The sequence below is a fragment of the Cervus elaphus genome, chromosome 9 (genome assembly GCF_910594005.1).
Source record: "Cervus elaphus chromosome 9, mCerEla1.1, whole genome shotgun sequence".
In the NCBI taxonomy this organism is placed as follows: domain Eukaryota; kingdom Metazoa; phylum Chordata; class Mammalia; order Artiodactyla; family Cervidae; genus Cervus; species Cervus elaphus.
Window position 1 is genome coordinate 107,236,358 of NC_057823.1, and position 12,140 is coordinate 107,248,497.

At 39.0% G+C, this 12,140-nt stretch overlaps 1 non-coding gene across 1 annotated transcript; it reads left to right on the forward strand.

Annotated features, from left to right (window-relative positions):
• Window positions 1-484: 484 nt before the first annotated feature.
• LOC122701221 lies at window positions 485-591 on the forward strand. Its single transcript, XR_006343042.1, has one exon. It is a non-coding gene; the product is annotated as a U6 spliceosomal RNA (small nuclear RNA).
• The last annotated feature ends 11,549 nt before the right edge of the window (window positions 592-12,140 follow it).

Below are 12,140 nucleotides of genomic sequence, written 5' to 3' on the forward strand. Positions count from 1 at the left end.
AGTTATTGACTTTTAAATTATGTTAATGTAATACTTATTCAATATATTAAATTAACAGTAATTAGACTAATTGTAACTCATTAATGTTCATAACAAATTAGCAAAATATACAAACTTCTAAAATTTTTATGTGAAATTAAAATTGAGTTTCATGGGTCAAATAATCTAATCAACGTTTGCATGAAATTTGTACAATACATCCTTTTGCATTTGCCAATTATACTGCTTTGGAAAATAGAGGATGTTTTCCAATCCGTTTGAGTTGAGAATCAAAATATACTGAAATTGTATAAGGCATTTTCTTGATTTCACAAAACTTCTGGAATCCTTTAAAGGAAGTGAAGTGCACCAGAAATAAAAGACTTATGTATAACTAGTGAAGGATAAAATCTGTGTGTTCATCATGAAGTTTATCTAAGAATGAAGAATGTTTAAAAAAAGAACTTTCCTTTGGGGAAATGAAATAATGAAAATGACAGAATTAGTGCTCGCTTCGGCAGCACATATACTAAAATTGGAACGATACAGAGAAGATTAGCATGGCCCCTGCGCAAGGATGACACGCAAATTCGTGAAGCGTTCCATATTTTTAAAAAATAAACAAAATTGACAAACCATTAGCAAGACTCATTAAGAAACAAAGAGAGAAGAACCAAATTAACAAAATTAGAAATGAAAATGGAGAGATAACAACAGACAACACTGAAATACAAAGGATCATAAGAGACTACTACCAGCAGCTCTATGCCAATAAAATGGACAACTTGGATGAAATGGACAAATTCTTAGAAAAGTATAACCTTCCAAAACTGAACCAGGAAGAAATAGAAGATCTTAACAGAGCCATCACAAGCAAGGAAATCGAAACTGTAATCAAAAATCTTCCAGCAAACAAAAGCCCAGGACCTGATGGCTTCACAGCTGAATTCTACCAAAAATTTAAAGAGCTAACACCTATCTTACTCAAACTCTTCCAGAAAATTGCAGAAGAAGGTAAACTTCCAAACTCATTCTATGAGGCCACCATCACCCTAATTCCAAAACCAGACAAAGATGCCACAAAAAAAGAAAACTACAGGCCAATATCACTGATGAACATAGATGCAAAAATCCTTAACAAAATTCTAGCAAACAGAATCCAACAACATATTAAAAAAATCATATACCATGACCAAGTGGGCTTTATCCCAGGAATGCAAGGATTCTTTAATAGCTGCAAATCAATCAATGTAATACACCACATTAACAAATTGAAAGATAAAAACCATATGATTATCTCAATAGATGCAGAGAAAGCCTTTGACAAAATTCAACACCCATTTATGATTAAAACTCTCCAGAAAGCAGGAATAGAAGGAACATATCTCAACATAATAAAAGCCATATATGACAAACCCACAGCAAGCATTACCCTCAATGGTGAAAAATTGAAAGCATTTCCCCTGAAATCAGGAACAAGACAAGGGTGCCCACTCTCACCACTACTATTCAACATAGTGTTGGAAGTTTTGGCCACAGCAATCAGAGCAGAAAAAGAAGTAAAAGGAATCCAGATAGGAAAAGAAGAAGTGAAACTCTCACTGTTTGCAGATGACATGATCCTCTACATAGAAAACCCTAAAGACTCTACCAGAAAATTACTAGAGCTAATCAATGAATATAGTAAAGTTGCAGGATATAAAATTAACACACAGAAATCCCTTGCATTCCTATACACCAACAATGAAAAAACAGAAAGAGAAATTAAGGAAACAATACCATTCACCATTGCAACAAAAAGAATAAAATACTTAGGAGTACATCTACCTAAAGAAACAAAAGACCTATACATAGAAAACTATAAAACACTGATGAAAGAAATCAAAGAGGACACAAACAGATGGAGAAACATACCGTGTTCATGGATTGGAAGAATCAATATTGTCAAAATGGCTCTTCTACCCAAAGCAATCTATAGATTCAATGCAATCCCTATCAAGCTACCAACGGTATTTTTCACAGAACTAGAACAAATAATTTCACAATTTGTATGGAAATACAAAAACCTCAAATAGCCAAAGTAATCTTGAGAAAGAAGAATTGAACTGGAGGAATCAACCTGCCTGACTTCAGACTCTACTACAAAGCCACAGTCATCAAGACAGTGTGGTACTGGCACAAAGACAGAAATATAGACCAATGGAACAGAATAGAAAGCCCAGAGATAAATCCACGAACCTATGGACATCTTGTCTTTGACAAAGGAGGCAAGGATATACAATGGAAAAAAGACAACCTCTTCAACAAGTGGTGCTGGGAAAACTGGTCAACCACTTGTAAAAGAATGAAACTAGAACACTTTCTAACACCATATACAAAAACAAACTCAAAATGGATTAAAGATCTAAATGTAAGACCAGAAACTATAAAACTCCTAGAGGAGAACATAGGCAAAACACTCTCCGACATGAATCACAGCAGGATCCTCTATGACCCACCTCCCAGAATATTGGAAATAAAAGCAAAAGTAAACAAATGGGACCTAATGAAACTTAAAAGCTTTTGCACAACAAAGGAAACTATAAGTAAGGTGAAAGACAGCCCTCAGACTGGGAGAAAATAATAGCAAATGAAGCAACAGACAAAGGATTAATCTCAAAAATATACAAGCAACTCCTGCAGCTCAATTCCAGAAAAATAAATGACCCAATCAAAAAATGGGCCAAAGAACTAAACAGACATTTCTCCAAAGAAGACATACAGATGGCTAACAAACACATGAAAAGATGCTCAACATCACTCATTATCAGAGAAATGCAAATCAAAACTACAATGAGGTACCATTACACACCAGTCAGGATGGCTGCTATCCAAAAGTCTACAAGCAATAAATGCTGGAGAGGGTGTGGAGAAAAGGGAACCCTCTTACACTGTTGGTGGGAATGCAAACTAGTACAGCCGCTATGGAAAACAGTGTGGAGATTTCTTAAAAAACTGGAAATAGAACTGCCATATGACCCAGCAATACCACTCTTGGGCATACACACTGAGGAAACCAGATCTGAAAGAAACATGTGCACCCCAATGTTCATTGCAGCACTGTTTATAATAGCCAGGACATGGAAGCAACCTAGATGCCCATCAGCAGATGAATGGATAAGGAAGCTGTGATACATGTACATCATGGAATATTACTCAGCCGTTAAAAAGAATTCATTTGAATCAGTCCTAATGAGATGGATGAAACTGGAGCCCATTATACAGAGTGAAGTAAGCCAGAAAGATAAAGAACATTACAGCATACTAACACATATATATGGAATTTAGAAAGATGGTAATGATAACCCTATATGCAAAACAGAAAAAGAGACACAGAAGTACAGAACAGACTTTTGGACTCTGTGGGAGAAGGCGAGGGTGGGATGTTTCGAGAGAACAGCATGTATATTATCTATGGTGAAACAGACCACCAGCCCAGGTGGGATGCATGAGACAGGTGCTCGGGCCAGGTGCACTGGGAGGACCCAGGGGAATCAGGTGGGGGGGAGGTGGGAGGGGGGATCGGGATGGGGAATACATGTAACTCTATGGCTGATTCATGTCAATGTATGACAAAACCCACTGCAATGTTGCAAAGTAAAAAAAAAAAAGAAAAAGACAGAATTATTCCACTTGCCAAAGAATGTTTGTCAAAGTATTAGCATCAAAAATATGTCATCAGATAGGCTAGAACATTTTTATAAAACATGAAACACATATAAACAAGGACTCTATCATTATGGGTTTTTAGTGCTGTCTATAGAGATACTTGTTTAAAGTATTGGTTATATATTATAATTTCTGTGTATTAAAGCTTTCATAATGTCTCTATGCCATTTGCTGTAATTGCTTTCTCTTTCTGTATCATACTCCCTGGGATGAAATCTAACCTGTCAGACCCTCTGTTCTGGGCTTATTTGTAACTAAACAAGAGATTGCTTTTCACTGTTTTTAGCTGAGCAGCCTGAAATAAATTCCAATTTATTTGTAATTCACTTAAAATTAATTGGAATTAGGAAATACCCTGAAGTTCAATAAAAATGATAATACCTATTCTTTTTAAAAAGTATGTAAAATACTTGTTTATATACCAAGTTTTCTAAAACGTCCAAAAGAATTTTCCAAGAACTTAATTTAAATATTTGTAACTTTAAAAAAATAAAACGTTCCTCCAATGGTTAAATTTCACATTTTACCTAAGAGAAATCCTTAGGATGTGTATTATATATCAATTTAGTAAGCCTAAAAGATTATAAAGGGACACAACTCCATCCTTAGAGTAGATTTTGAAGACTAGTAGCCATGTATGAGTCCTTAAGGGAAAGATGGCAATAACCCAACATTTGATTCATTCTCTGTTTTAAGCACAATTATTAATATAACATTGTGTGTGTGAAACTCGCTCAGTCGTGTCCGACTCTTTGCAGCCCCAAGGACTGTAGCCTGCCAGGCTCCTCTGTCCATGAGGATTCTCCAGGCAAGAATACTAGAGTGGGTAGCTTTCCCTTCTCCAGGGGATCTTCCCAACCCAGGGATCAAACCCAGGTCTCCCTCATTGCAGGTGGATTCTTTACCATCTGAGCCACCAGGGAAGCCCAATATAACATTATAATTTATACTTTATTAACCATTAAGAGAAAATAAACTGATTTCCATAATTTTTCTTTTTAAGATTAGTCCCAATCAAATAATTTTTTCCACTATTTATACTGAAAATTTGTTTTTCTGATTAGGACACTTAGAACAGTCTAGGTTATCTTGCAGTGGCAAATTAATCCTGAAATCCCCATGACTCAACACGATGAAAGTTTATTTCCTGTTCCTAATGCAAGAATAATACTATCTACTGTGTTGTGACTCGGGCAGTTCCCATCTCGTGGTTTTGGCATCTCAGTAGGTGGCCGTAAGTGCTGTGCCAGAGGCACCTTCCACCCCAGTTACGGGCTCGTGGCCAGAATTGGCTGCATGGCCACAGCTGACCGCAAGGAGCACTGTAAGATGCTATTTTCTGTCACGTTCAGGAAGAGAAAACGAAATAGATTAGGTGAACACAAAGCATTGCCTTTGCCACAGTTTTAAGTATAAACCCTTTGAAAGTACTTTTTCTAGTACCGAATATTCTTGGAAAAGGAGAAGCTGTATGATTGAAACCAAATTAGAGCTGTTACTCATCTCTGATTCCTTGTGTTTATGATGGAAATGTTTCAACCAAACATGTACTCACATATAACTGACTATCCAATCATGGGATTTGTGAACACCCCTGGTGTCTTATTGCCTTCAAGATTTAATGTCATAATTTGTTTTATTTTAATTGGATATTGCAAATGAGGAGGGACTGCAGATGTAAGAGTATATCAGTTTTTAGTATTGTCAGGCAGAGAGCATCTCTCATCATGACTTTAGTGAAGCTTTAAAAAATATTGCCATCAAAAATGGTTTGCATACCTCTGACAATAAATACGGCCTTAAAAGTTTTATTGCATTAAGCATTTGATGGAGTTGAGAACCTACATTAACAGAAATGAAATTATATCTAATAAAAATACTCTATAAATGTCACAGAGATAAATGAGGTGTTTTTATAACCCCAGATTCTCTTTCATCTGGGAGCATTTTTAGCCTAAAATAAGAGCCAAAATTTTCCCAAATTTTATGGTTTCAGGCTATTTTGAGTTTCACCAGAATGAGTATTTTTTTTAAACAAAAGTTTCCCTTCCAAACTTTGAAGTGCAGTCAAAGAATGTTGAAATATTTGCTGTTGGTTTGGTTTATTAATGTGAAGACATCCTGAGTACAGAAGAGAATCAATGGCCATATATCTAGCATACCTAGACTTTTCCTTGCCACACAGGGCACTTGGAACGGACCATATAGCTGTCATTTGAGGTCTGTGGGTTGACCTACTGGGTACAACATGAGGGTTATATATGGTAGCTGGCCTGGCAGGTCTGAGCATTGGTATAATATTTATGAGTTTCAGTGTGGTTCCTGGATCCTTTATAGTCTCAAATAAGTAACAGGTGAAACTCTGAAAAGTAACTTCATTGTTGGAAGTGAGGCAAACTTACTTTAGTCAAAATAATAAATAAATAGGAAAACAAAGAAGCAAGAATGTAAAGCTTTAAAAATTTCCATATAAGAGATTTCTTATCTCACATTGCCATTAACAACACTGATAGCAAAATCTAACTGTGAATGAGAAACATGGGAAAAAGCACATTTTGAATTTTTAGCTCCCGTTGACTCAGAAATAGCCAAAAGATAAAGATTTCTGTTTGTTAATTCCTGCTGGAAGCCTTAGTTACCAAGTCATAACTTGGATCAGGCAACTAAAAGGAATGTTTACAGAGAAGAGGGAAAAAACTCAGAGAAACTAGCTTTCTTCTATAAGAAAGTAGTTTTCTTCTTCCTAGTCTCAATTTTTGCACTGTACTGAAATATAAGGGCTTCCATGGTGGCTCAGATGATGAAGAATCTGCCTGCAAAGCGGGAGAGCTGGGTTCGATCCCTGGGTCTGTAAGGGAGTCTCTAAGAGTCCTTAAACTTAAGGCTTAAAGACCGAATCATGGACCTTCTAGATGGTGGTCCGTGCTTGTGGTCTCTTTGAAGATCAGGCACGTGTAGGAGAAGTTTCAGTCATTTACCTTCTAATATTTATATATGTATATGCAATTATATGTATTTCACTCCCAGGTAAGGTGAGATTAATGGTTAATAAGACCATACCTATATTAGACATGTTCATTATTTTCATAAATAAATCCTAGGAAATATTTGAGTTATATATACATAAACAAGGGACTTCCCAGGTGGTACTAGTGGTAAAGAACACGCCTGCCAATGTAGAAGATGCAAGACGCGTGGGTTTGACCCCTGGGTCGGAAAGATCCCCTGGAGTAGGAAATGGCACCCACTCTAGAAATCCATGGGCAGAGGAGCCTGGTGGGCCATGGCCCATGGGGCCACAAAGAGCTGAACATGACTGAGCACACACACACACGCATGCATAACCATACACCCAAACTGGCAGTTTAGTAAGCATTTTTATTATTTAGCTGCATTCCAAAACTGTGAATTAAATAACTCCTTGAGACATTATAAAAACTAAAATACCTCCTTTATCCAGATAAAGCCATTTCATTTTGATAATCTAGGGTCCTGACAATATGCCATAGTCAGGATTGTTCCATAGACACCCTTGCGGGGAGACAGGCCCCTCAGTGGCTTGAGCGGAGCTCAGGGCCGGCTTTGGTGTCTGTGGAGCGTTGCACCTGCAGAGAGTGACTCTGGCTGATCAGTAACGTGGTGAGTAGGATGAGTGCCACCAGACCAGACATTCTGGAAGGAATGAACTCATCCATTCTCTCCTTCATCCACTCAAGAATACCTACTGAAAGCCTACTTTGCACAGGCTTGGGTATAAGTAAGATCTAATTCTTGCCTTTCAGATGGTTACAACTTAGAAGGACGAAAAGTGACCAATGCAAAGCAAATGGGGCAAGTGATCTGAAGAAATGAGCGAAGTTAGGATTCCTGGTGAGAAAATTGGTTAAGTTTCAAGAATTCAAGCAAGGATGGTGAGGTGGAGAGGGTTTTGGAGTCAAGGAGCCCTCTTGGGAAAGGGTTCTGAGAACTGATCTGTCATGACTCCTTGAGTGAATTTTTCACCCCAGCAGAACTGGCCACTTCCAACTTTATCCTCCGTTGTACCAGGGACAACTTTCAGTGTAGACAACTTTAATTTTGTTGCTTTATTTTTCCCCTCGAAGCTCTGTCTTATTCATCTTTGCGTCAGCATCACCCAGTGCAGTATGTCAACTGCAGTTATTTGCAATTATTTCATCTGCAATCTAAATTGACATTGAACTAGAGGTTGTTTGGACTTTGAGGGTGTGTCAGCTGTGAAAGTGGCTGAAATAATTAGGTTGCCTCCGCATAGATTAATGATAACTAGGATACATTTTTATCCGATAGTACTTTGCACAACGCTCTGCAAGGGTATAACTTTTGTTAAATGCACACACAGTTACTTGCTATTTAGCCCTGCTAAGCCCAGTACCTGGTGCTTACTTGACTTGGCAGTTGATGGTTGCTCTTCAAAGCAGATGCAAAGGATGTGAAAAAAGAGTAACAGGAAACATACCATTGGTTCTTAAGTATATAGAAAAAATGCTCAATCTTTTTTCATAATAAAAATGTAAATGAAAACCATGTTGAGATGTCATTTTTCCTCTAATCATTGGCAAACACTGGGAAAGTTATTATCACTATTTTTAAGAACGTGCAAGTATAAGCCTAGTACAAGCTAGAGCAACAGTTTCTGGAAGGCAACTTGACAATATCAGAATTACAAACATAGGTACCTTTTAACTCAGCAATTCTATTTCTAAGGATATTAGTATCAGTATTCTTGTATGTGGAAAATGATGAGTCAGCAAATGATGAGTCAATTATCCAATACATTAGTGTCTGTAAGAGGAAAACATTGGAAACAATCTAAATATGTAGTCAGTGGGTGTCTGGTTCAGTAAATAATGGCATAAGATATGGTGAAATATTCTTTTTTTTTTTTTTTGGTGGAATAATTACCAAGATATGCTAAGGGGAGATAAGAAAGGTCTAGAGCAATGCTGTAATTACACTATTATGTATGTAAAATAAGGGGAAAAATAGTATGTCTTTATACTTGTATATGCAGAGGATATCTTTGGATGATGACAGAAGAAAGTAGTAACACCGATTGCCCTTGAGGAGGGGAGCTGGGTGGCTGAGAGGCAGGAATGGGAACGACAGTTATCACTGTGCGTTCTTTTGCATTTTTTAAATGTTGAATCTCATGACTACATGGCCTACACAAAAATAAATAACAATAAACGGGAGGCTACATTTCCTGGCTAGGTGATGCCATTGTGGCCTGCTGCAGCCAGTGTGGTCACCTACAGGGACATTGGCTGGTCCTTTCCACAGCTCTTTCAGGTCAGTGTTTTTAAAACTGTTAGTTAGAAAGTGGGCTACAAAATCAATTCAGTGGGCTCAACTAGCATTCAAAAATAGAAAAATATAATGTAGGATGACAGAATAAAAAATTTCAGAGTTCATAAGCAGCAGCGAAGATAAGTCCTGTTTTGTGAACTTTGGGTTTCTTTATCTGTATATGTGTGGGTGTGTGTGTTCTGTATATGCGTTCTGATATAACATACCTTTCTTCCTCTGTTCAAAAATGTTACAAAGCCACCGTCCTCAGAGGTGACCTTTTCGTAGCCAGTCTAGATTGCCACGGTTCTTTCTGAGCACCATGATGCTGGCAGGGAGGTCTCGCGGTTCCCCGCTGGTGGGCCAGGATTTTCAGACCAGGGTGTGGGCTCCCCGCCCCCCAGGCTGGTCCCTCTGTCCGTGTCTCCATCACTACTGCACACAGGCTCTGTCCACGCAGGCGCCCGGCTGTGTCCGCTCACGTGGAAGCACATCCGTTTCTTTAAGCAGACTACATCCCGCCTCATGAAACGCTGAGCCTGATGGAGCAGGGCTGTTTGGAGTCTACACAGGGTAACTGGGACCGAGACCCAACCTGGAGTTCTTTGTGGATGCCGAGACGGTGACCCTGAAACAACTTCCCGTGTCAGAGTCACCGCCAGCCCGCTGTGCTCGGCAAGGCTCCTCTCTCCACCTCTGCTCACTCCAGTCTAGTTTCCCTCAAGTTCGTGCCCGATACTACTTCTTCCAAGGGACGCCCCGAATTCCCTGTCTGAAGCAGTTTCTCATGTAGCTGCCATGCTCTCTTGACGGCAAATGAATGAAACAGTGCAAACTGGTGTTAAAGAGGGGGCATTAGCTTAACTAACTGAGTTTAAGAACAGGTTAAAGATACCATCTGGCTGGAAACAGGCTGGAAAGATACCATCAGGACCCTGTCTCTACCAGTCTCTCCCCACCTCCACCCCTTTCTTTCTTCTGTTTTGGCTTAATTCTTAAGTAGACCTTGCTTTCATGGTGGTAGAATGTCTTCTATGAGACCAACGATTATATCCAACAAGTTGAATTACAATAGGAAGAGAAGTCCATTTTTTTTTCATGACCCTATCATGTGTTGCAGAGGTGTGGGTTCGATCCCTGGGTCAGGTAGGTCCCCTGGAGGAGGAAATGGCAACCCACTCCAGTATCCTTGCCTGGAGAATCCCATGAGGAGCCTGGCAGGCTACGGTGCATGGGGTGGCAAAGAGTCGGACACGCCTGAGCGACCGAGCTCGCGCGCGCGCGCGCGCGCGCGCACACACACACACACACACACACACACACGCCCCGAGTTCCCGAGAGCGTGTCTCACTGGCCTAACTTGAGCCGTGTGCCCAACACTAAGTTAGTTGTTGCAGCTATGAGATTAGAACCCACTGATTGGCCAGTCAAAGATCACTACTCACCCCTGGAGACCAGCCAGCCCAGTTGTGGAGAACAGCTACATAGAGTTTGGGAAAAGGATGGCTCCTCAAATATATGTTACCCTTGCTGTCACCTGAAGCAGAAGAACGAGAAGACAGGCAGAAACAATCAATGTCCTCGTCAAACTGCGATCTGTACAGAGAGAACGCCAACTTCCCAAGCATGCTTTTCTGTGTTAACCCCTCTCCTATGTGAGGATGAATCATTTAAGATAAAAACGTCAGAGGGGTGAGACTAACATCTCAGTTATTATTGAACTGAATAAGTTATCTTATCCCATTGTTTTTCATATTTCAGGCTTCTCCAAGAAGTGTTTTCCCTTAAGATTCTATTTAGATTCCCCCCACTGACCAATCTATATGAAGAACTGAATAATTCATCAGTTTATAAAATCTACACCAATTATAAAAATATTGAATTTATTGTTTTCTTCCCCTGTTAATTTTGGTCAAATATTTTAATCACAACTGAAATTTAAAATTTATAAAAGAAGACCAGAGCTCACTTTGAGGAGCCTATATCTCACTTCTCCTTTTGCTCATTCCTTCTCAGGAAACAGAAAATGTTTCTAAAGAGAAACATCTTAACACATCTGGTGTGATTTTCTAGATATCCAGTTTAAGCCAAAAAAAGTGGTATCATCTGTTTTTTCTTTTATACGTTTTGAAACATGAGTCTCTGAAAGCTATTTCCTAACATATGTCAATTTAACATCTGCCAGTTCCTAATTGATCGTCAGAAACAGCCGCATTGGCAGCCCCCTGCAATAGTGCCAAGGTATTTCCCATTAGAACTGTCTTCACTTTGGAGTTGTCAGCAATATCTTTCCTCCAGGGGAAGCCCATTTCCTTAACTTGAAGGAGACATGTGAGTTGGAAGCAGAGAGCAGGAGGAATAAATAGTATGATGCATTATAGTTATGTGGGGGTATAGCCGAGAAAGGTTTCAAAAAGAAGTATTAGACAAGAAAGTCCATGTCATAGGTTATGGATTAAACAGCTTCTGGCAAAGCATGCTGCACTATACCACATCTTAATTTCTCCTTGTTATTCAATATCAGGAGGGTTTGCAAGCAAAATTAAGATGTGTTAACCATATCTAATAGTACCCAACCATGTCCAAAACTTCTCTTTACATTTTTTCTCCTTTATAATCCTTTGATGGAATTCAACGTGCATCAGTGAGCTTCCATTTCTGTCTGGGAATTCATAATAGAATGATATTTTGACGTTTGTTTTGAAAGAGGGAGTCTAAGGGCCAGTCCTGGGAGAGATCAATGTTTTTACCTGCTCCAAGATAATCTGGTGCTGAATTTAGCAGTTCAACAATTTCCAAACCTAGCTATTCAGGGGCCTCCAAATGGTTAATTTCATTTGTTCCCTTTAATACGCTTTCCCCACCCTCATAACATTATTGCATTTTGTTTCGTTGGATTTGAAAGGAGAGGTACCACTGTGGGCTCATCAAGTTCAAGGCTGTCTATGTTTCATCGCTGCTATATTCTAAAGGTCAAAGTCAGTGCTTACACAGTCTGTGTAGAATGAATGATTCAATCCCATCCTGAAATTCTGAGATCCAGCATTTTCTCCTAGAGTCTTCAATTTCAGGCATCTTGCATAGTGTTACATAAATCTTAATACCATGAAGTTGACTTTGATAAAGAAGAAATAAGTCCTAAGGCT